The following is a 21,569-nucleotide window of genomic DNA, read 5'->3' on the forward strand; positions in this document are numbered from 1 at the left end:
GTCACCAAATCAAGCACGTCCTTGTCAAGTGTTGGCCATTCCACTCAGCCCCATATGTACCTTTTACTATATGTATATATAGATATATATATATATATTTATATATAAACTCAAGAGGGATGTATCCTATGGATAAAAACTTCTGTACAAACTTGATTTTTTTTTCCTCCTTACACAACAAGGATATTGCTAAACTAAAACCATTTCGTCATCACAATTTATTTAGCATTTGCAGAATTACAGAAGCGATGAATTGCGACAATCCTTGTCTCCATCAAATCATGAGATATAAACAAAAAATAACAAGAACATGAATTGGAACCTAAATGGGAACAATTTTCTAAATTTTGCACGCAAATGATTACCCATGTCAAGCATTTTGGATGACCATATATAAAGTATTTGGAAATTTTGATCATAAGAAAATAAGTTCGTTCAAGATATCAATTGTATGTGACACAGGAATGTATGCTATCTATCAGAGCTCCATATGTACTAGCCCAACCTAAAGCTGCAATATCGTTTGAAAACAAACTGACAAATATATTTTACTTCTTAGTAGCCCAAAAGCTGCAAGCCAACTTGCACGAAACAAACTAATAAGTTTTTGGGCCACATATGTATATATATATATATATATATATATATATATATATATATATATATATATATATATATATATATATATATATATATATATATATATATATATATATCTATTTGGGCCACTATAACTAATATTTCATTTTTTTAGGTTCTCAATAGGCAAGTCGAGATATCTTTGACATTTTTTACCGACCTTAGCCAATTGTCAAATTGGATTTTGATGAAAGAAGGAATATTGATGCTTTGGACCCAGGTCAAAAGGTTTATCGAGTCCAAATCCATGTAGTTAATTTTTGCAGGCAAAATTTTGCATTTGAGTGCACCCATTCAAACCTCCTGCCAAGTTGCGCATGGTACCAAACGAATGATGGATATTACGCATAAACTGGTAAGATGTAATTCTTGATCTCACAGGACCTCATCTAAGACCATATCCAATTAAGCTAGAACTGGTAAAGTCTGGTATGATAATGCTCAGATTTGACCCGATTCTGATCCTTTTACATCCCTAAAAATAGCACCATATTCTAAATATCTTGGAGCACTGAATTTGGAGTAGGGCCGTACATGAGCATAATTGAGCTCGAGCTGGGCCAGCTCAAGCTCGACACAACACAAAAAACATGACTTCAAGCTGAGCTTGAACTCAAGTTGATTTTCATGGAACAGGATGAGCTTGACTCAACTATATAGTGTCAAGCTTGAGCTCGATTCACTTTACTCGTTTACATTAACCTGTCTCATTTTTTTTATTTATTTAACTAGTCAACTTGTTTAAACCAGTTTTATATAGTCAAGGCAAGCCTTGTATACACGAGTTGAGTTCTAGAACTCGACCTGTAAAAACATTTTGAGAATAAATATATTAGCAGATATGAGCCTGGAATAGATATTGAGCCCCATCTACACAAGTGTAGGGAGTTCAAGAATTTTGTGGGTCAGATCCATATGACAATTGTGTTCTTTTTAGTTATAATGCACCTAATTCTGGGTAAGCCCTGTTGTGCTTAGCGCGCAACAGCGCCCGAGCAGGGGCCTGCGATAGTGCAGGCCCCCCTCCCTTTTCCAACTTTTATAGCAAAAATGCCCAACAAGGGGCAGTTTTGGCTCCTTTGAGTGGGCAATAGCCCTTGTCACACCTCAAAAGAGTGTTGGCAGGGCTAATGGCCTACCCCATTTAGTCAAAACCTATTTTTCTAAAAACATTTTGAAAATAAGTCAAAATTCTTTGTAATTCGGATGAAAATATTGGGCAATTCAAAAAAATTCAAATTTTGAGTTTTGGCATCAAAACTCTCTAAAAATACCCCCACAATCCCCCTCTCGGGCAAGAGTTGGTCCTTGGGAGAAACTCTAGTGTATTCTCATTTGAAGACTTAGAGTTTCTCTTGAGCTCTCTCTCTCTCTCCCTCTTCCTCTTTCCATTTTTCTCCAACTTGGAGCAAGCTACAACTATTCATGGGAGCACCAAAGATCTCTAGGAGAACTCATCTCCCTCATCTTGGAGCTTTATTCATGGTGAGATCAAGATTATTTCAAGCATGGTTGTTCTTTTTGCTCACGCTATTCTCACTAGATGTATGTAATCAATATCTCACCTCTTTCTTTCTTTTGTTCTTCCTCTCCCCATGGCCAAAAGAGGTAGCTCTAAATCTCTATTTTAGAGTCAAGAGGCTATGCTCGAGTGCACCAGGAGCATGAGAAGATGAGATGATCTTTCATTTCCATGCTTGAGTCATGTTATTTCATTTCTTGAAAATAGCCTTGCCTTGTTTCCCTTCTTTCTCTCTTCCTCATTTCTCCATGGCTAAGGAAGATAGCTCTCAATTTCTATTTTAGAGTCAAGAGGCTATGTTCAATTGCATCGTGAGCATGAGAATATGAGATGATATTTCGTTTCATAGTTGAATCATGTTTTCTCTCTTAGTTGAAACTCTCTATCTCTTTTTCCTTCCTTGAATAATGTCTACATATTATCCATGCATAATTGTTTGGTTTTGTATTTATATGTGAATGTATGGCGAGAATGAAAGTATGGTTTGAGAATTTTGACTTTTGTATTCATTTTTGAGGTTGGGAATTGTCCAACCCGGGAAAAACCCTCACGAAATATGTACATTCTAATGTGCATTTGCATGTCATTTTGTTCGATAGTTTTCATTTTGATCATCCGATTAGGAACCCTATGAGCACCTTATCGTGTGGTTTGAGCTTCTTCCATACTCAACGGTGGAATAAATATATTCCCTTTCAACCAATGGAATAACAATATTCTATGTTTATATAAGTTATATTTTTCAAAACATTTTCAAAAGAAACCGTCTAATGCGGCCATAGAATTAAAATATTCTATGTACGTATATACGTGTTATATACATATACATGCACATGATTATTTCTTTTTGTAATTATCTCTTTACGATTTAACATATCCTTTTACAAACACTCATATACGTATATATAAATATATATACGTGTATTCCAATTTTTAAATCTCTCTCTTTCTAAAATGATCTTCTCTTCTCTATTTGATTTAAACCTCATTTTCACAAGGTTTCATAGATGTGTGTGTGTATATATATATATATATATGTAAGTATGTATTTAAATACGTATCTCTCTTCCTTTTAAATCTTTGATTTTATGGTTTTCAATATCTCTTTCTCTCTCTCTTTATCTATATCTCCCTTCGGATCAAGTCTTTATTCTTTTCACATTCTTTAAATATTTTTCTCTTGTCATTTAAGATTTTAATTTTTCATTTACCGACTTTATCATGACCACAAATCAAGTAATGACCCAATATTGGATTCATGCTCGACGGTCTATAAACCCAATCTATTTTCAAAAACTTTTCCTTTTTATATATGATAGTTATCCAAACAAAAATCTTAGATGTATGTTATGGTACGAATGTTTTTGCATGAATGTTGTGGTAGGAATGTTTCATTCTCTTTTAATTATATATGCTTCATTCTCTTTTAATCATATAGGATCAATGCATTCATGCATTAACAATCACTCAATATCACTTATCAGCACAATCACATCTCTAAAAGAAGTTAAGCAAGATGTGGTGGAGCTCTAACTAGATGGCAACCAAATTAGAGCAAAACCTCAAACCTACTTAAAGTCTTAAGAGAACACTAAAGTAATTTTAAAATGATTTCCAAATGATATTTATAAAGATTTTCCAATTCTAGTTTTTCTCAAAATGTCTCACATTCTCAAGTGATTCTGAAAGAATCTTTTCAAAAGCTTGAAACATCAAACTTTCAAGATTTTTCCACACCACACATCGAATAAAAAAATGTTCAAGTTAAAATGAAATGCATTAATGATAAACATAGCCCTTGGGTTGATTACCCCTATTAAAATCGTCAAGAACGGTCGATTCTCGTACCGACGGGCGAGTCTCTTTCTTTCTATTTCAAAACAAAAACCTCAATTTTCTGGAGCACTCCAAAACCAACAAAAAATTTTGAGATGCAAACAAATGGCGACCGCGATGGGACCCATCATCGTTTGGCTATGATTATAGTTGATGCATTTTCACGAACTTGAACATCTCATATATTGCCGATGATACAGCATGTTCCCTTCTTCGGCCTTGACGTGATCAGCATTTCATTACATTGCTTGATGACTATGTTTTCTATCTTTCATATAAGACTAATTGAGGAGGATCAATAATGTTCACTTGGATCTAGGATCAAATACAACCCTTTATCAATTTAAGGCTTGATTAAAGACAATGTTTATTCTTCTTCTTATTTTAATCATCATCTTAGGAAAACATTGCATTAGAGACAACCAATTTTGTATGCTTTCTCTTATTTCAAAAACTTCCAATGCCTATTTGTCCCAGTCATCAGGTTGCCGGGCTTGGTCTTAGGCGGTAACACATGACTAAGCCTTACAACTAGACCACACGTTGGGTCGAAAAGCCCCCTCGTTAGTATCATGAGAGGTAACTTGTGGTATATCGATGAGTGTCCAAGAAGAAGTTGATAAACCTTACCCTTAGTTGCCAAATGAAGGAGTCTATGCTCGTATCAAGCCTCTTGGCTAAAGTATATTGGCATATCTTATATGAAAGAATTATTCTCAATTAGTGTCCCACGCTCCTTTTCCAAATACATGCATGATAAAGGTGGCTTTCAAAAATGTTGGATGTTTAAGATTGTATGATGATTACATCAATTTAATAATTCTACATTCCGTTTTCTTATTTAAATCAATGTCTTCTTCAATCATCTCTATATAATCTTCAACATGATCACACCATAAGTTCATGCTTTAACCCTACTATCTAAATGACATTGATTTTTCAAATGTTGTCATTCAGTAAATCCATTTTTCATAATTACTTAAAGATTTATATATTACTTTGTCAATCTCTCATCTATTCATTTGTCCAACTTCATATTCTCAAACATGATGGCCAGTTGTTGGCTCAATTACCAGCTTAGCTTGACTTATGTCATGCATTTCTTTGGCCATCATTTGAGCCAAATATTTTTTCAAGTTCCAATACTTATGATGTGTCTTTCCTCACATTTTACTACTTCTATAATTTCATTGGATCATCAATTATTCATTGGCAAGTCTATTTTTTCTAAAGTTGCTTCAAAATGTACGTTTTATTATATATTGTCAATCATTTATTTATTTGTCCGACCTCATATACTTGAACATGATGGCCACCTATTGGCCCAATTACCAACTCACTTGACTCAGGTCATGCATGATTTTCTCTCATTCATGTGCAGCTCAACAACTTTCTAGCTTGAATACACATAGTGTGTCTTTCTTCCCATGGGTCATCAATTATTCTTTGTTTGTTGTAGAATTGCTTCAAAATCTACATTTCATCATACTTTGTGAATCCCTCATTTATTTATTGGTCCAACCTCACGTTGTCTAATTCAATTACCAACTTTGCTTGGCTTAGGTCATACATTCTTTTTCCTCATAATTCTCTATCCTCAATACTCATAGTGTATATTTCTTTGTATTTTACTACTTCCATAATTTGAGACCTCGATTGCTCTTTGTCAATTCATCATTTATTTGTCCAGAATCACATTCTTGAACGTGACTTTGCTTGACAATTTTCTAGCATCAACACCCATAGTATATCTTTTTTTCTATTTTATTACTTTCATGATTTCATTGGGCTATCATTTATTCCAAATTGAATGTGAATCTTTGCTTTACTCGAGTATAATTCATTTTCAATCATTAAACATGTGCTGGAGTATACTCCATTTTCAATCATCAGACATGCAAGAATCAAACATCATGTATTGATAAATTGCTCATAAATCTCTATATCTTCATATATTATCAACTTGATATCTTGCTATGAGAATCACTATTTACCGATCATATTTCTACAATAAATTTCTTTCATTCAAGCTTTGTCCCAATTGCATGTCAAAATTCTTTTATATCCAAGCTCAGACACGTGATATTACCTTTTACCCTCACATATCAATTTTGTCCATGCTTTCATTTTATTGAGGCAATTTCCATTAATTTCGCCTCAATCTTAGTTCGTGATCAACACGTGCTTGACTTGGGCCATACCTTCCTTGTTTTCTCACTTATATTTAGCCCAATAATTTTTCTGCTTCAATACATATGGAATGTCTTTTTTCCCATTTTACTACTTCCATGATTTCATTGGGCCATCACTTATTTCAAGATTTTTGCTAATGCTCCGATTATATTCTATTTTCAATCGTCGAACATTTGATATTTGACTTCTTCATTCACCCATGTTAAATCTATATCTTCATGAATCGAACCTTAGATATTTATACTCTACTTGAGATTTAATAATTTCAAGTCTAAGATTCTTTGTTTTCTACATTATCTTGATATCTCGCCATGAGAATAACCAACTACCGATCATATTCTTATAACAAATTTCTTTTCTACCAAATTTGTCTCAATTTTTTGTCCTTGGAGACAAAACAGAAATTCTTGCATACCAAAACTCATATATATGTTATTACCTTGCACTCTCAATTTTCTATTAAGGATACCAGTTTCTCTTATATAACTTTGTTCGCACCTTCCTTTTATTGAGGCAATTGTCATTAGTTTCTTTGCCTCAATTCCAATCTAAGGCATCAATCTTTTATCTTCTACCTAGCATTCCGTTTTGAATCAGATCCTATCTTTTACCACTCATGGCAACTGCTAATACTGGGGCATTTTTTTTCAAGACATTTTCAAATTACTTTTGCGACAAATATTTTTCATGAACAATCATCATTATCCATAGCAAAATGGATCATATCTCAATCAAATCAACTCAGTTGTTAAGTTGAAGATTTGATTAAATGCAATCCGGACACTAGGCTCAGAGCTTTCTAAAAGCTAGCTCAACCATGTCGCTAGACAAGAGAATTTTATGGAGCAAGTGCAACTTAGCCGTTTGGTTAAGGGCTTTTTCAAAGCAAGCTCAACCCAAACATTAGTTTGGGGAATTTTAACAAGTTCAAAATCCAGCCTTGGGTGAAAACAAAAAATTCACCAAAAGGCATTCGAGGTGATAAGAAATTTTCTTGTCACAACCAATGAATGAGCAATAGAGTCTCATCCATTGCTTCAACAAAGGTGTTCGAGGTGATGAAGGTTATTTCCGGGCATTGCCACTTGTTATTGAGCAACCCATTCAGGAAAGGAGTAAAACCTAAATTTATGGACAAAAGAGCAACTCGAAACCTGCAATGCAAGCCGAAGCAACCCGTGTAGGTAAACGGGTTAAACCTGCACTGCAAGCCAAAGCAACCCACGTAGGTAAAGGGGTTAAACATACACTACAAGCCCATATACCCCACATAGGTAAGGGGTTGAACCTGAAGCCAACGCATCGCACACAAGTAAGGGGTTAAACTTGCGATGCAAGTTGAGGCAACCCATTCAGGAGGCTTAAACTTGAATTTGATTTTGACAAACCCGCGCAGGCAAGGGGTCAAACCTGCAACATTAGCTGAAACAACTCATTCAGGTAAGGGGTTAAAACTTAAAATACAGTTCCAACATTTTTAATCTTTTTAGCCAAAATATTAGTCACTCAAAATAGGAAAACGCGATCCCCTTCGAGCTTTTGCCTACGCCCAGGCAGGGGCCTGTGACAGTGCATGCCCGCCTTCCTTTTCCTATTTTTCTTGCAAAACGTCCCCCAAGGGGCGGTTTTAGCTCCTTTGAGTGGGCAATAGCCCTGGTCACACTTCAAAAGAGTGTTGGCAGGGCTAATGGCCTATCCCATTTAGTCAAAACCTATTTTTCTAACAAAATTTTGAAAATAATTTAAAATTCTTTGAAATTCGGATAAAAATATTGAAAAATTTAAAAAAATTTAAATTTTGAGTTTTGGCATCAAAACTCTCTATAAATACCCCCACAATCCCCCGTCTTGGGCAAAAGTTGATCATTGAGAGAAACTCTAGTGTATTCTCATTTGAAGACTTAGAGTTTCTCATGAGCTTTCTCTCTCTCCCTCTTCTTCTTTCAATTTCTCTTCAACTTGAAGCATGCTACTACTCTTCAAGGGAGCACCAAAGATCTCTAGGAGAACTCATCTCCCTCATCTTGAAACTTCATTCAAGGTGAGATCAAGATTATTTCAAGCATGGTTGTTTATTTTCCTCACGCTATTCTCACTAGAGGTATGTAATCAATATCTCACCTCTTTCTTTCTTCTTTTCTTCCTCTCCCCATGGCCAAAGGAGAGAGCTCTAAATCTCTATTTTAGAGTCAAGAGGCTATGCTCGAGTGCACCAGGATCATGAGAAGATGAGATGATCATTCATTTCCATGCTTGAGTCATGTTATTTCATTTCTTGAAAATAGTCTTGATTTGCTTCCCCTCCTTCTCTCTTGCTCATTTCCCCATGGTTAAAGGAGATAGCTTTCAATCTCTATTTTAGAGTCAAGAGGCTATGCTCAAATGCACCGAAAGCATGAGAAGATGAAATGATATTTCTTTTCATAGTTAAATCATGCTTTCCCTCTTAGTTGAATCTCTCTATCTCTTTTCTCTTCCTCGAATATTGACTACATATTATCCATGCATAGTTGCTTCGTTTTCTATTTATATGTGAATGTATGGCGAGAATGAGAGTATGGTTTGGGAACTTTTACCTTTATATTAATTTTTGAGGTTAGGACTTGTCCAACCTAAGGAAAACCCTCACAAAATATATACATTCTAACATGCATTTGCATGTCATTTTGTTTGATAGTTTCCTTTTTAATCATCTGATTTGGAATCCTATTGAGCACCTTATCGTGTGGTTTGAGCTTCTTGTATACCCAACGATGGAAAAAATATATTCCCTTGAAACTAATGGAGTAACAATATTCTATGTTTATATAAATCATATTTTTCAGAACATTTTCAAGGGAAACCTTCTAATGCGGCCTTAGAGACTTAGTTTAGACTCTTACATGAGTCCAAGCTCTCCTCCGGCCTACATAAAACTTGAAGTCAGTTGTTTTCATTTCTTGATTTTTATTCTCATAAAGACATGTACGTATATACGTGTTATATACATATACATGCACATGATTATCTCTTTTTGTCATTATCCCTTTATGATTTAACAAATCATTTTACGAACTCTCATATACCTATCTATGAATATATATACATATATTCCATTTTTTAAATCTCTCTCTCTTTCTAAAATGTTCTTCTCTTCTTTGTATGATTTAAACCTCATTTTCACAAAGTTTCATATATGTATCTATATATATATATGTCTATATATATATATATATATATATATATTTATATATATATATATATATATATATATATATATATATATATAAATGTGTATGAATACATATATCTCTTTCTATTAAATCTTTGATTTTATGATTTTCATGATCTCTTTCTCTCTCTCTCTTTATCTATATCTCTCCGTGGGATCAAGTCTTTCATCTTTTCCAATTATTTCAATATTTTTCTCTTATCATTTAAGATTTTTGCTTTTCATTTACCGACTTCATCAAGACCACAAATTAAGTAATGACTCAATACTGAATTCATGCTTGACGGTCTACAAACCCAATCTATTTTCAAAAACTTTTCCTTTTTATATATGATAGTCATCAAAACAAAAATCTTAAATGTTTAATATGGTAGGAATGTTTCTAGATGAATGTTGTAGTATGAATGTTTCATTAATTTTTAAATCATATATGCTTCATTCTCTTTTAATCATATAGGATCAATGCATTCATGCATTCACAATCACTTAATATTACTTATAAGCACAATCACATCTCTAAAAGAACTTAAGCAAGATGTGACGGAGCTCTAACTAGGTGGTAACCGAATTAGAGCAAAACCTCAAACCTACTTAAAGTCTTAAGAGAACACTAAAGTGATTTCAAAATGATTCCCAAATAATATTTATGAATATTTCCCGATTCTAGTTTTTCCCAAAATGTCCAACATTCTCAAGTGATTCTTCAAGAATCTTTTCAAAAGTTTGAAACATCAAACTTCCAATATTTTTCTTGACCGCATATAGAATAAAAAAGATGTTCAAGTTAAAACGAAATGCATCAATGATAAACATAAACCCTGGGTTAATTACCCCTGGTAAATGCATCTGGAACGGTCAATCCTCGTACCGACGGGCAAGTCTCTTTCTTTTTTATTTCAAAACAAAAACCTCATTTTTCTATAGCACTCCAAAACCAACTAAAAATTTTGGGAAGTCTTAAGGTTTCCTTTTTTCCTCTTCTATTGGGGTGAGGACATTAGGCTCCCTCTGGCCGGATACTTATAGTCTTAGGCCATTATGATTAAATTAATAAGTCGAGATGCCTTTGATGTTTTTACTCATGAACTTACCAATTTGCACGTGAGATTTAGATGAAAAGTGCAAATATGGATGTGGTTTAGACCACAGCTTGTTTTTTCTAAAAAAAATATTTGTTTTATAAGTCAGTGATTTAAAACATTAAAAACCCCATATTTAAAAAAAAAAAAGCCAAAATGAAAAAATGTGAAACACTTTTTTTGTTTTAAGTGTCCTTTTGATTTCTTTTAATGACAAAATGCTGGTTTACAATTTTTTTCATTTCTATTTTTGGCTTTTTTATTTATTTTGGATGTTGCCATTACTAGTTTCTTAAATATTTAAACTTTCCCTATTTTTTTGTAATTTTTATGTTTTGAACTAGTTTCTGATTTTTGTACTTATTTCTTTTAAGAAACCAATTTTATCCTAAATAAAACTCCCATCGTAGCCATGCAACCAAAAAATCCATCTTTGGTCCTTTCAAGGCCACTTTTTATCAATTCAATAAGCCCAGCAACAATATTTGGTTGAACCAAACTAGTGTGCATGTCACGCACCCCCAATGCAGAAACAACTCTGCTGGAGGGATCACCTCCGAAAATGAAATAAGAAAATGGAGCTATACACAGATCCATAAGGGATAAACAAAAACCTGTCAGGAGACTAAGAAATACATCACAAAAAATCTATGCACGACCTCCATGTATATGCAAAAACATGGAAGGAAGGCCAGATTACAGATCCAACAATTTACTGGCTATATCAATAGCAGAGTCATAAAAAACAATTTGTAGCTTTTGGGCGTGCAGAAGAACTTTCTGAAATTTGGGATCTAACTTATGTCTCGCCTCACAGAAACTTCTTATCCAACGCGGCCAAGTTTTATTGTTTGAGATAACAATAATCCTTTGGCATCTGACATGGAAGATTATGGAGAGAACTTCTTGCAAAATCATTGTTTGTGGCATGAGTAGGTCATATGTGATATTCTTCAGTCGCTCTCACAAAATTCTTTATAAGAATCTCTGAAACCTTTAGCCAACTTGAGTTCATGTTGGAGAGCTACAGAGTGAATGCAAATGAAACCTTCTCCAATTCTCGGCCACTCTCCAGCGATACATCCAATTAAAACCGAAAACTTAATAGTCTTGAATTCTGTATCTTTCCGGCTAGTCAGGAGGCAGCTGTCCTCGCAAAATTTGAGGACTCGGCGAAGTTCAACCTCCATTCTGTCTGAATTTTGGCCTAGCATACACCGATTTCTAAACATCCATACACCTCAATGTAATACTTTCAACCTGTCCTCATTAGGGAGAAGACAAGGCCTCTCAATGCCTAAACGTAAAAGCATGGCCTAGAACGGAGGCACTAGAATGATGTTAGATTCTAAAACCTGTTTGACAGATAACTTCAACCAATCTTCACACCAGCTGAATTCCTCAGTTGAAAGATTCTTCACCAAGCACCTGCCCGACCAGTTATCATACAAGAAGCTAAGCTTTCCTTAACCTTAGTCTCCACTTTCCTCTAGCCTTTGACAACACCACGAAAAAACCATGAGTCCTTTGAATGGACTCTTCGGCCCCTTAAGAAACTTTTGAATGGACTGATATATTTCCCGGCAACAAACTTAGCCCACCATTTAATTCTGTAGCAAATGTGTATACCCAAGACTGTAATTCTGGCCAGATTGACTTCATAAATATTCTTTAGCCCAATGCCTCCCTCCTGTATGGGTCTGCAATTTTTATCCCAGGCCATGTAATGCGCTTTGTTCCTCTGATCAACAGGGCCCCAAAGGAAGGACGCCATCAGATTATTCAACCTTTGGATCACCACAGTCGGAAGAAAAAAAAATGCTACTCCAAAATTCTATAGTTTGGTTAACCACATGTCTAGTTAAACATAAAAGCCCAGCAAAGAAAGGACGATTTATTCTTGCTTACTACAAGCCCGATAGTTCTCTCCAAAAGCTCCGGCATGGTTTGAATTTTCCCCAATGATTTTACCTCTAGTTTTGAAGAAATGAGGATATCATCGGTGGATGGCACATGCCAAATCCCACAAAAGAGAGAATTCTGACCCCTCCATTCAAAATTTTATGCTGAAGTTGTTGGGTAACCACTTCCAAAACAACAACAAGGGGGGATATAGGATCCCCTTGTCTGAGCCCTTGCTTCAAGTCAAAATATTATCCACCCCGGTCATTAATCATGACAGATGCCAATGCCGTAGAAAAACATGTAGCCGCAGGACTAGTACAGACATCATTGAACCCAAGCCCTCTCGTAGCCGGAGTGAGGAATTTCCAGTCCACCTTGTCATAGGACTTCGCAAAATCAATCTTCAAGCAACAAGAAGGGGCTGTGCTGTGATCCAAGGAGTTTAGAACTTCATGCGCAAGAATGGCGTTACCACTCAAACTGCACCCTGGGAGAAACACCGCTTAATTAGGGAAGATTACCCTACTAAGGATGGCTTTCATTGGACCTGCTAGGAGTTTGGATAAAAATTTATACAGCGAGTTATGTAGCGCTATTTTCATATGTTTTCCTCTGTGGACACACTGAGGCCCTGGTACATGCCCTCCATAACTTCTCCAGAAACAGCCTTCATTCCAAGTAGATCTTTGACAAATTGATCACATACCTCCCTGATTTTGCTAGGATTCTCCGTGACTCTTGTTATCTTTTTAAGGAAGGAGATGGAACAAGCGAAGATCTCTCTTAGTAAATATATCATATAGGCAACAAATCTGAACATCGAGAATAATGGGATAGATTGTAATCTCAAGTTTTTCTCGATAAGATTAGTGCCTATCTCGAGTTTCTCTCGATGGCTAAGGAATTTCTATCCTTATCCCATGTATGTTCCCTGACTATATGAAGAAGAGCATGTAACAGAGCTTCGATGTATCGATGGTGACAATCAGTGACGATGATTTCCCCAGTCAAGCTGAACTCAGCGTGGCATATACCACAGACCTCATCGTCAAGGTGCTTCATGAACTGGGTGTAGCCATGTCTTCCAATGAGTCCAAGGGGTCCTTCGCCTGCTTTCTCTATCGAGCATACTACATGGATCTCCAATGAGAGAGTAGGAGATGAGTGGGTTTTCTTGGTTGATTGGTTCTCTGATGGCACAAAAGAAGAACATGAGCTAGTTTCCATGGTTGATTGGTTGTCCGGTAGCACAGTAGAAGAAGATGAGCTGGTTTCCTTGGTTGATCAGACCAAGTTCCTAATGGTATCGGCGACCTCAGGGGCTGCCGGCTCTGCTGGCAGGGGATTCATCTGCATGATTTCTTGGAGGGTTTTATAGGCCACTTGTTTGACATAATCCAAGTCATCAACCTGCGAGGAATACATTGTGACAGATTCCTTCTCCCAACAACATTGGCTCATTATGACCCTATCTTCTTCCCTAGTGACCTTCAATGTATCTTTGAGCAGGATCATTATCTTTACCAAGCTCCCCATCTCTGGTGCAACCTGGTTACCATCTTGGCCAGTTTGAACCTGGTTACCATCTTCACCAGCTTCAGGGGGTTGCACCCCTTTTAGGCTGCCAAACACTCCTACCTCAATCTCAATCCCTCTCTTTCTCTTTCTCTCTCTATTATCCTGATGGTATTGGAAAGTGTTGATCTTGAGACTGGGAGTGCCGCTATAGAAGTAGAAGCCAAATGGACCTGTTCTTATTCCCCCCTCTCTCTCTCTCTCTCTGAGCTAGGCATCCTCAGGTGCAGCTTGATTTCCTACGTTCTTCATTTGTTGCCGCTATTGCGCCGGCCTCCCACTCCAAGCTTACTAGGTTACGGTGGGAATTGCATAGGATCGGGGCTTCTATGGCCACCATCCTCCCTCCCGGTACTACTAGAGTGGCCAGGCATACACCTCGTCACATGGTTTCTCCATGAGGTTTGCGTCTTGGAATATGTGGGGCTTGGGAGCCTGTTATAAGCATAGATATCTCTCTTGGTTGAGACCAAATTGTCTATGATTTCTCTTGCATGTGTTCGTACTTTGTTGCATCAACCGTCATTTGGGTTTCTCTCGGCTAATGGTGTCGCTGGGGCCATCCTGCTGGCCTAGTCTCCCCCTCTTACGGGGGATGTGGTGCATGTTGGTTATTACTCTATCTCGGTCATTCTCAATGGTCTCTGGCCCAATGGCCTGGTCTTAGTTTCTGTTGTCTATGGCCCTTGCGTTGGGGTCCTGCGTGACCAATTGTGGGATGAGCTGCATCATGCTCATCAGCTTGTTTCCTCGATTTGGCTTTTGGCAGGAGACTTCAATTGTTTGCTCAATCCTGACGTCTCTTCATCCCTTGTCTCTTCTGGTCCGTCTATGTCGGCTTTTCATTCGTTCATTGATGAGTTCAGTCTTTTTGACGTGGCTCTGAGCAATGGCAAGTTTATTTGGTCCAACAATAGGAATCCTCTGATTCTCCATAGGTTGGATCGGGTCTTCCTTTCGCCTGAGCTATTCTTTGTTTTTCCTTCGTCCTGCTTGGTTCTTGGGTCGAGACACTTGTCTGATCATGCTCCACTGCTCCTTTCCCTTCTTAGGGGTAGGGATGGTTCTGGGCGTGCCGGGTTCCGTTTTGAGCTTTGGTGGCTCTTAGATGAGTCCTTTGTGGCTGTCATCCCTAAATGGTGGGCTCATACCATCAATGGTAGATGGGCTGATTTCAGGCTCTCGCAGAAGTTGTACTTCATTAGGAGAGAGATTTTTGCTTGGAAGCACATTTTCTGGAGTGGAAAGTTTTTTGAGGTGACCGGTTGGGATGAGGAGATCATGTCCCTCCAATCTTCTGACACTATTTCTCAAGATCAGTCTTCCCGCCTCCTTTGTCTCCAGTGTTTGGTTTTGGAGTGGCGGATGAGGGAGTCCATCCACTAGCAGCAGCGTTCTAAGCTGGTTGGCTTTCGTATTCTCCCGGTTTTTGACCGTCTGTTTTTGGGATTTCTATTCTAAGCTTATTCACTTTTGTGCCCCGCTGCCAAACTTTCCCCTTTCCTCCCTCTTTGTCTCGTGTGCGATCTCTCTGGAGTGGCCCTTCCTGCACCAAGACATGAAGAATGCTGTCTGGGCCCTCGGTTCTAGTAAGGCACCCAGCATTGATGGTTTCCCTGTTGAATTTTTCCGCACTTTTTGGGAGACTTGTACCGCTGATGTGTTTGCGTTTTGTGATGAATTTGCTCCAATTCCGTCTTCCTTAAAGAACTTAATCGAGCCACCGACGTCTTGGTGCCTAAGCATCCGAATCCTATTGTAATCACCCCAAATTTTTCTGAAGGACTATGATGTTTTATCCAAGTGCGAAATTCAAATTTAGGCACAAGATTTCCAAAATACAACTTTCAGATCCAAATTAAATCCAAAATACTACTCTCAGATCCAAATTAAATCCAAAATAGAACTTTCAGATCCAAATTAAATCCAAAATACTACTTTTAGATCCAAAACTCAAGTTTAGATCCAAATCAATCATTTAAGACTAATTTGCCCTTCCTTTTGACAAAAAACCTCTTTTTAGAGGGTGATTTTAGTCTTTTTTTAAACAAGACCGATTTGCCCCTCATTTTGACCAAAAAATCTCCTTTTAGAGGGTGATTTTAGTCTTTTTTTAAACAAGATCGATTTGCCCATCCTTTTGACCAAAAACCTTCTTTTAGAGGGTGATTTTAGTCTTTTTGGTAAACAAGACCAATTTGCCCCTCCTTTTGACCAAAAACCATCCTTTTAGAGGGTAATTTTAGTCTTTTTGGGTGGACAAGACCCATTTGCCCTTCCTTTTGGCCAAAAAAATCTCCTTTTGGAGGGTGATTTTAGTCTTTTTAGGTAAAAAAAAAATTCAAATTTTGGGTTTTGGCTCCAAAATCCTCTATAAATACCCCCCATATCCTCCCTCTTGGGCAAGATTAGTCCTTGGGAGAAACTTTAGTGTATTCTCACTTGAAGACTTAGAGTTTCTCTTGAGCTCTCTCTCTCTCTCCCTATTCCTCTTTTCATTTCCTTCTCCAACTTAGAGCAAGCACTTTTGGAGCTTCATTCAAAAGGGGATCTTCAAGTGAAGGTGTTCATCTTCCTTAAGTCATTTCTCATTAGAGGTATCTAATCTTTATCCCTCTCATTTCTCTCTTCTTTCTTTTCATTAATGTTCTTATTATTATGTTATTTCTTTTTCTTAAACATAGTCTTGTTGTTGTTTTCATTTTCTCTTCTCATCTTCATCTCCCCATGGCCAAAAGAGATAGCACTCAACCTCTTTTTAGAGACAAGAGGCTATGCTCAAATGCACCGGGAGCATGAGAAGATGAGATGATATTTTATTTTATGATTAAATCATGCTCTTTCAAGTATTCTTGTTGTTCTTGTTCTTTCTCTATGTTAATATCTTCTTGCTCTTTCTTCTCTTCAATATATTCTTGTTGTTGTTATTTTTTTCCTTAATGAATATATTTTTGTTGTTATTGTTATTTCATTTCTTCAATATGGTCTTGTCATTGTTATTTTATTTTTTTTCTCTTCTTCCTCTTCCCATGACCAAAGGAGATAGCCCTCAATCTCTTTTTAGAGACAAGAGGCTATGCTCAAGTGCATTGGGAGCGTGAAAAGATGAGAGGATCTTTCATTTCATGATTGAATCATGTTTTCTCTTTTATTAAATATAACATTGTTTCTCTTTCTACATTTTCTCCTCATCTTCATCTCCCCAGGGCTAAAAAAGGTAGCTCTCAATCTCTTTTTAGAGACAATAGGCTATACTCAAAGTGCACCGGGAGCATGGAAAGATGAGATGATCTTTCATTTTAATCATGTTCTTTCTTTTCATGAATACATTCTTATTGTTCTTTTATTTCCTCTTATTTTCCTCTCTTTCACATTTCTCCATGGCCAAAAGAGATAGCTCTCAATCTCTATTTTAGAGTCAAGAGGCTATACTCAAGTGCACCGAGAACATGAGAAGATGAGATGGTATATCAATTCATAGTTACATCATGTCTTCCCTCCTAATTGAACTTTGCTTTTTCCATCATTCTCATTCTTTCTTTCATTCCTTGAAGGTTATCTACAAATTATGCATGCATGGTTGCTTCGTTCTTTACTTACATGTGAATGTATGGCGGGAATGAGAGTGTGGTTTGGGGAATCTTTATTTTCATATTAATCTTTGAGGTTGGGACTTGTCCAACCCGGGATAAACCCTCACGAAAATGTACATGTTAATATGCATTTTCATGTCATTTTGCGCTAGTTTCCTTCTTAATCATCACATTAGGAACCCTAACGAGTGCCTCGTTATGTTGCTTGTTTTCTTTCATACCCGATGGTGGAAGAAATATATCCCTTATAACAAACTAAATAATAATATTCTATGCTTATATAAATCATATTTTCCAATACATTTCCAAAAAGAACCTTCTAACATGGCCTTAGGGACTTAGCTTAAACTCTTGCATGAGTCCAAGCTCCCCTCCGGCCCACATCAAACTTGAAGTTGGTAATTTTAAGTTGTTCTTTGATTTTTCTAATCTTGTGAAGGCATGGATGTATACCAATGTTATATACATTTATGCCAACATGATGACCCCCATCTTTCTCTCTCTATGCTTTCACTTTCTATTTTATAAATTTTCATATGTGCATGAATACGTATGTACATGTGCTCCATCTCCTCTCTTTCAAATATTTATTCCTCTTTTCAAGACCAATATCTTCTCTTATAACATTTCTCATACCCATATATGCGTATGATATTTTTCTTTTCCTCTAAAATCTCTCTTTCTCTTTGAATGAATACATTTTTTTCTCTTAAGTTTTCATATATGTATATATGTGATGGTATGTACACATGTATGCATGTCTTTCTCTATATCTCTCTCTTTCCTTTCATAAGAGTGTTTTATCTCTTGTATTATTTTTAACATTCTCATCTCATGAACTTTCTATTTACCAACTTCAATAAGACCACAAACCAAGTAATGACCCAATATTGGAATCGTGCTTGATGGTCTACAATCTCTATCCATTTTCAAAAACTTTTCCTTCTTATATACAATAATTATAATAACGAAATCTTAGATGTATGTTGTGGTAGGAATGACATTAGATGAATGTTGTAGTAGGAATGTTTTACATTTTTTTCAATCATATAGGGTAAATGCATCTATGCATTCTCACCCACTTTATTTCACTTATGATCACAAGCACCTCTCCAAAGGAACTTAAGCAAGAAGGGATGGAGCTCTAGCTAGGTGGTAACCGAATTGGAGCAAAATCTCAAACCTACTTAAAGTCTTAAGAGAACATTAAAGTGATTTCAAAATGTTTTCACAAGTTTTTCAAATGATATTTACTTGTTTCACTTTTTCCTCAAAACATTTCACATTTTCAAGCAATTCTTCAAGAACCTTTTCAAAAGTTTGAAACTCCAAACTTTCAATATTTTCTACACCGCATATAGAATCAAAAAGATGTTTAAATTAAAACGAAATGCATCAATGATAAACATAGTCCTTGGGTTGATTACCCCCGGTAAATGCGCCGGGAACGATCGATCCTCGTACCGACGGGCGAGTCCCTTTCTTTCCTCTTTCAAAACAAAAACCTTATTTTTCTGGAGCACTCCAAAACCAATGAAAATTTTGGGATGCAAACAGATGGCGACCGTGATGGGACCCGTCGTCGTTTGGCTATGATTATTGATACATTTTCACTAATTTGAACATCTCATGTATTGCCAATGATAAAACATGTCCCCTATTTTGGCCTCGACCCCATTGACATTTCATTGCATTGTTTGATGATTGTGAATGTTTTCTTGCACATAGGACTAATTGAGAAGGATCAATCATGTTCACACATATTTATGATCACATACCACCCTTCTCAATTTAGGAGTTGTTTGAAAGCCATGTTTGCTCTTCTATTTTAATCTTCAAACTTAGGCAACATTGCATTAGAGACAACTCAATTTATATGATTTCTCATATTTCAAAATTCCTCATACCTATTTGTCCCGGTCATCATGTTGCCGGGTTTGGTCTTTGGCGGTAGCACAAGACTAAGCCTTACAACTAGACCACACCTTGGGCGGGAACGCCCCCTCGTTAGTACCATGAGTGGTAATTTATGGTATATCGATGAGTGATCAAGAAGAAGTTGATGAACTCTACCCTTAGTTGCCTAAGGAAGAATCTATGCTCGTACTAAGCCATTTGGCTAAGGTATATAAGCATAACTTGATATCGAATTATCGTGACACAAAATTATCTCAATTAGGTTCCTATACCCAATTTTCTAAAAAAAAAAAAAGAAAATTATTTCATGATAGATGTTGATGTGCGTGAAACCTTATGTGATGATTTGCAACCTCATTCCACACATCTACCTCATATTGTCTTTGTCAACCTAGTCAATGTTTTCCAGTAATTCAATTTTTATCTTTTAGAGTCATCATTCAAGATGTATTCTTTCCAACGTGGTGTCACATTCCCTTATGATCACATCCTCGTTGGGGAAGGTCCTGAACGGTCCACATACATTTCTCTTGAGTCTCAACCTTTGGCTCCCGAATGGTATCGGACTTGGCATCCCACCTTCTCTCGGATGTTTCCTTCTTACTTTGAAGAATGTGGGCTAGAGACAGTGGCAGCTGGAGGAATGCAGTCAGTTGATGGAAATTTGGTACATGCAATCGCCGAGCGTTGGAACCCAAGGACCTCCTCCTTTTGGTTTCCTTGGGGAGAAATGACAATATTACTAGATGAATTTGCCGAAATACTAGACCTCCCTACCCCAACTTGTGACCCAAATGATCTATTGGAAAAACAATTCCTTATGAACCCAACCAAGGTCAATGCAAATGACCTCATTGCTCACTTTACTGGACGGAAAACTTGGCCTTTAGTAGAAAACCATGAAAATCAAAGCATCAACATGAAAAATTTGTATGAAGAATTTGGAACCTATGTTGAACCTTCTACCCTACCTCGAAAAGCCATAGGGAGAATTAAACATTGTATGATGCTCTGCACAGTAGGAGTGACCCTTTTTACCAATGGAAGTGACCTTTTAGATGTCCGTATTGCCCAACTTTTTCGAGTATGGGGGCATAGAGGTACCCGACACTTGTCAGTAGCAATGACAGCCTTAGCCTTCCTTTACTGAGGACTCACCCGCTTTACCATTGGAGATATCGACTTCATAGAAGGATGCACATATGCTTTACAATTGTGGTTCCTCAAGCATGCGGGACCCCAAGCCAATCTATTCAGAAACAATGATGGATCATTGACAACGTTGGAGCAATACCGTCATTTGATCGAGCAATTGAATGAAGAAGAGATCATTTGGGATTATTGTGATCGTCGGCAAAGCCTACCCCCATACACTCACCATCATCATGGGCGTACCACACTCTTGGGCCCTTACTTCATAGTTGATTATTGTGCTGATAGATGTATGAGACAGTTCTCTCAAAGGCAGAAGATGGTCTCTTTGCATGCACCAATTGAAGCTATTTCCGAATTTGACCTTAGTTCTCCTCAATGGACGGCATTGTTTGCAGTAGCTCGACAAGAATGGAAGTTACAAATATCATACACTTGGTTCATAGGCCCAGTGGTGAAGAAGGAATATGCTGAGTGGTGGGATGCCAACCAACCACCATCCATCCTTCCCTAAAAAGTTTTATGTTGTCAACTTTGTATTCCTTCTGTCGTTGTCATCTTTATTAGTATCTTTGCATGTAACTTTTAATGCAATATGAACATTCATTTTGTCATCATTTTCGCCCAATAACTCTATTTTCTTATGTCATAAGGTGAATACTTGAAAGCCAACAAGATGGTTGAAACTAGATCGCAAGCTAAGTAGACTCCCCAAAACGAGGCTTCATCCTCTGAACTCCGTCCAGAAACACTTGGTCTCCCAGCAATCGAGCCAGAAGCTTACTATATGTTCCGTTTGTTCATGGAGCGATTCATGAAGGAGCAAGAAGAGCAAAAGGCTTTGATGGTTACTCCAGAGCCGGATAATGAAAAGACTGCCAAGCAAAAAAGAAAAAAGAAAAACAAGTCTTTTGTTGAAAATCAGGATGAAGACTATTTGGGTTCAG

Source organism: Nymphaea colorata, chromosome 2 (genome assembly GCF_008831285.2).
Source record: "Nymphaea colorata isolate Beijing-Zhang1983 chromosome 2, ASM883128v2, whole genome shotgun sequence".
NCBI classification, from domain to species: domain Eukaryota; kingdom Viridiplantae; phylum Streptophyta; class Magnoliopsida; order Nymphaeales; family Nymphaeaceae; genus Nymphaea; species Nymphaea colorata.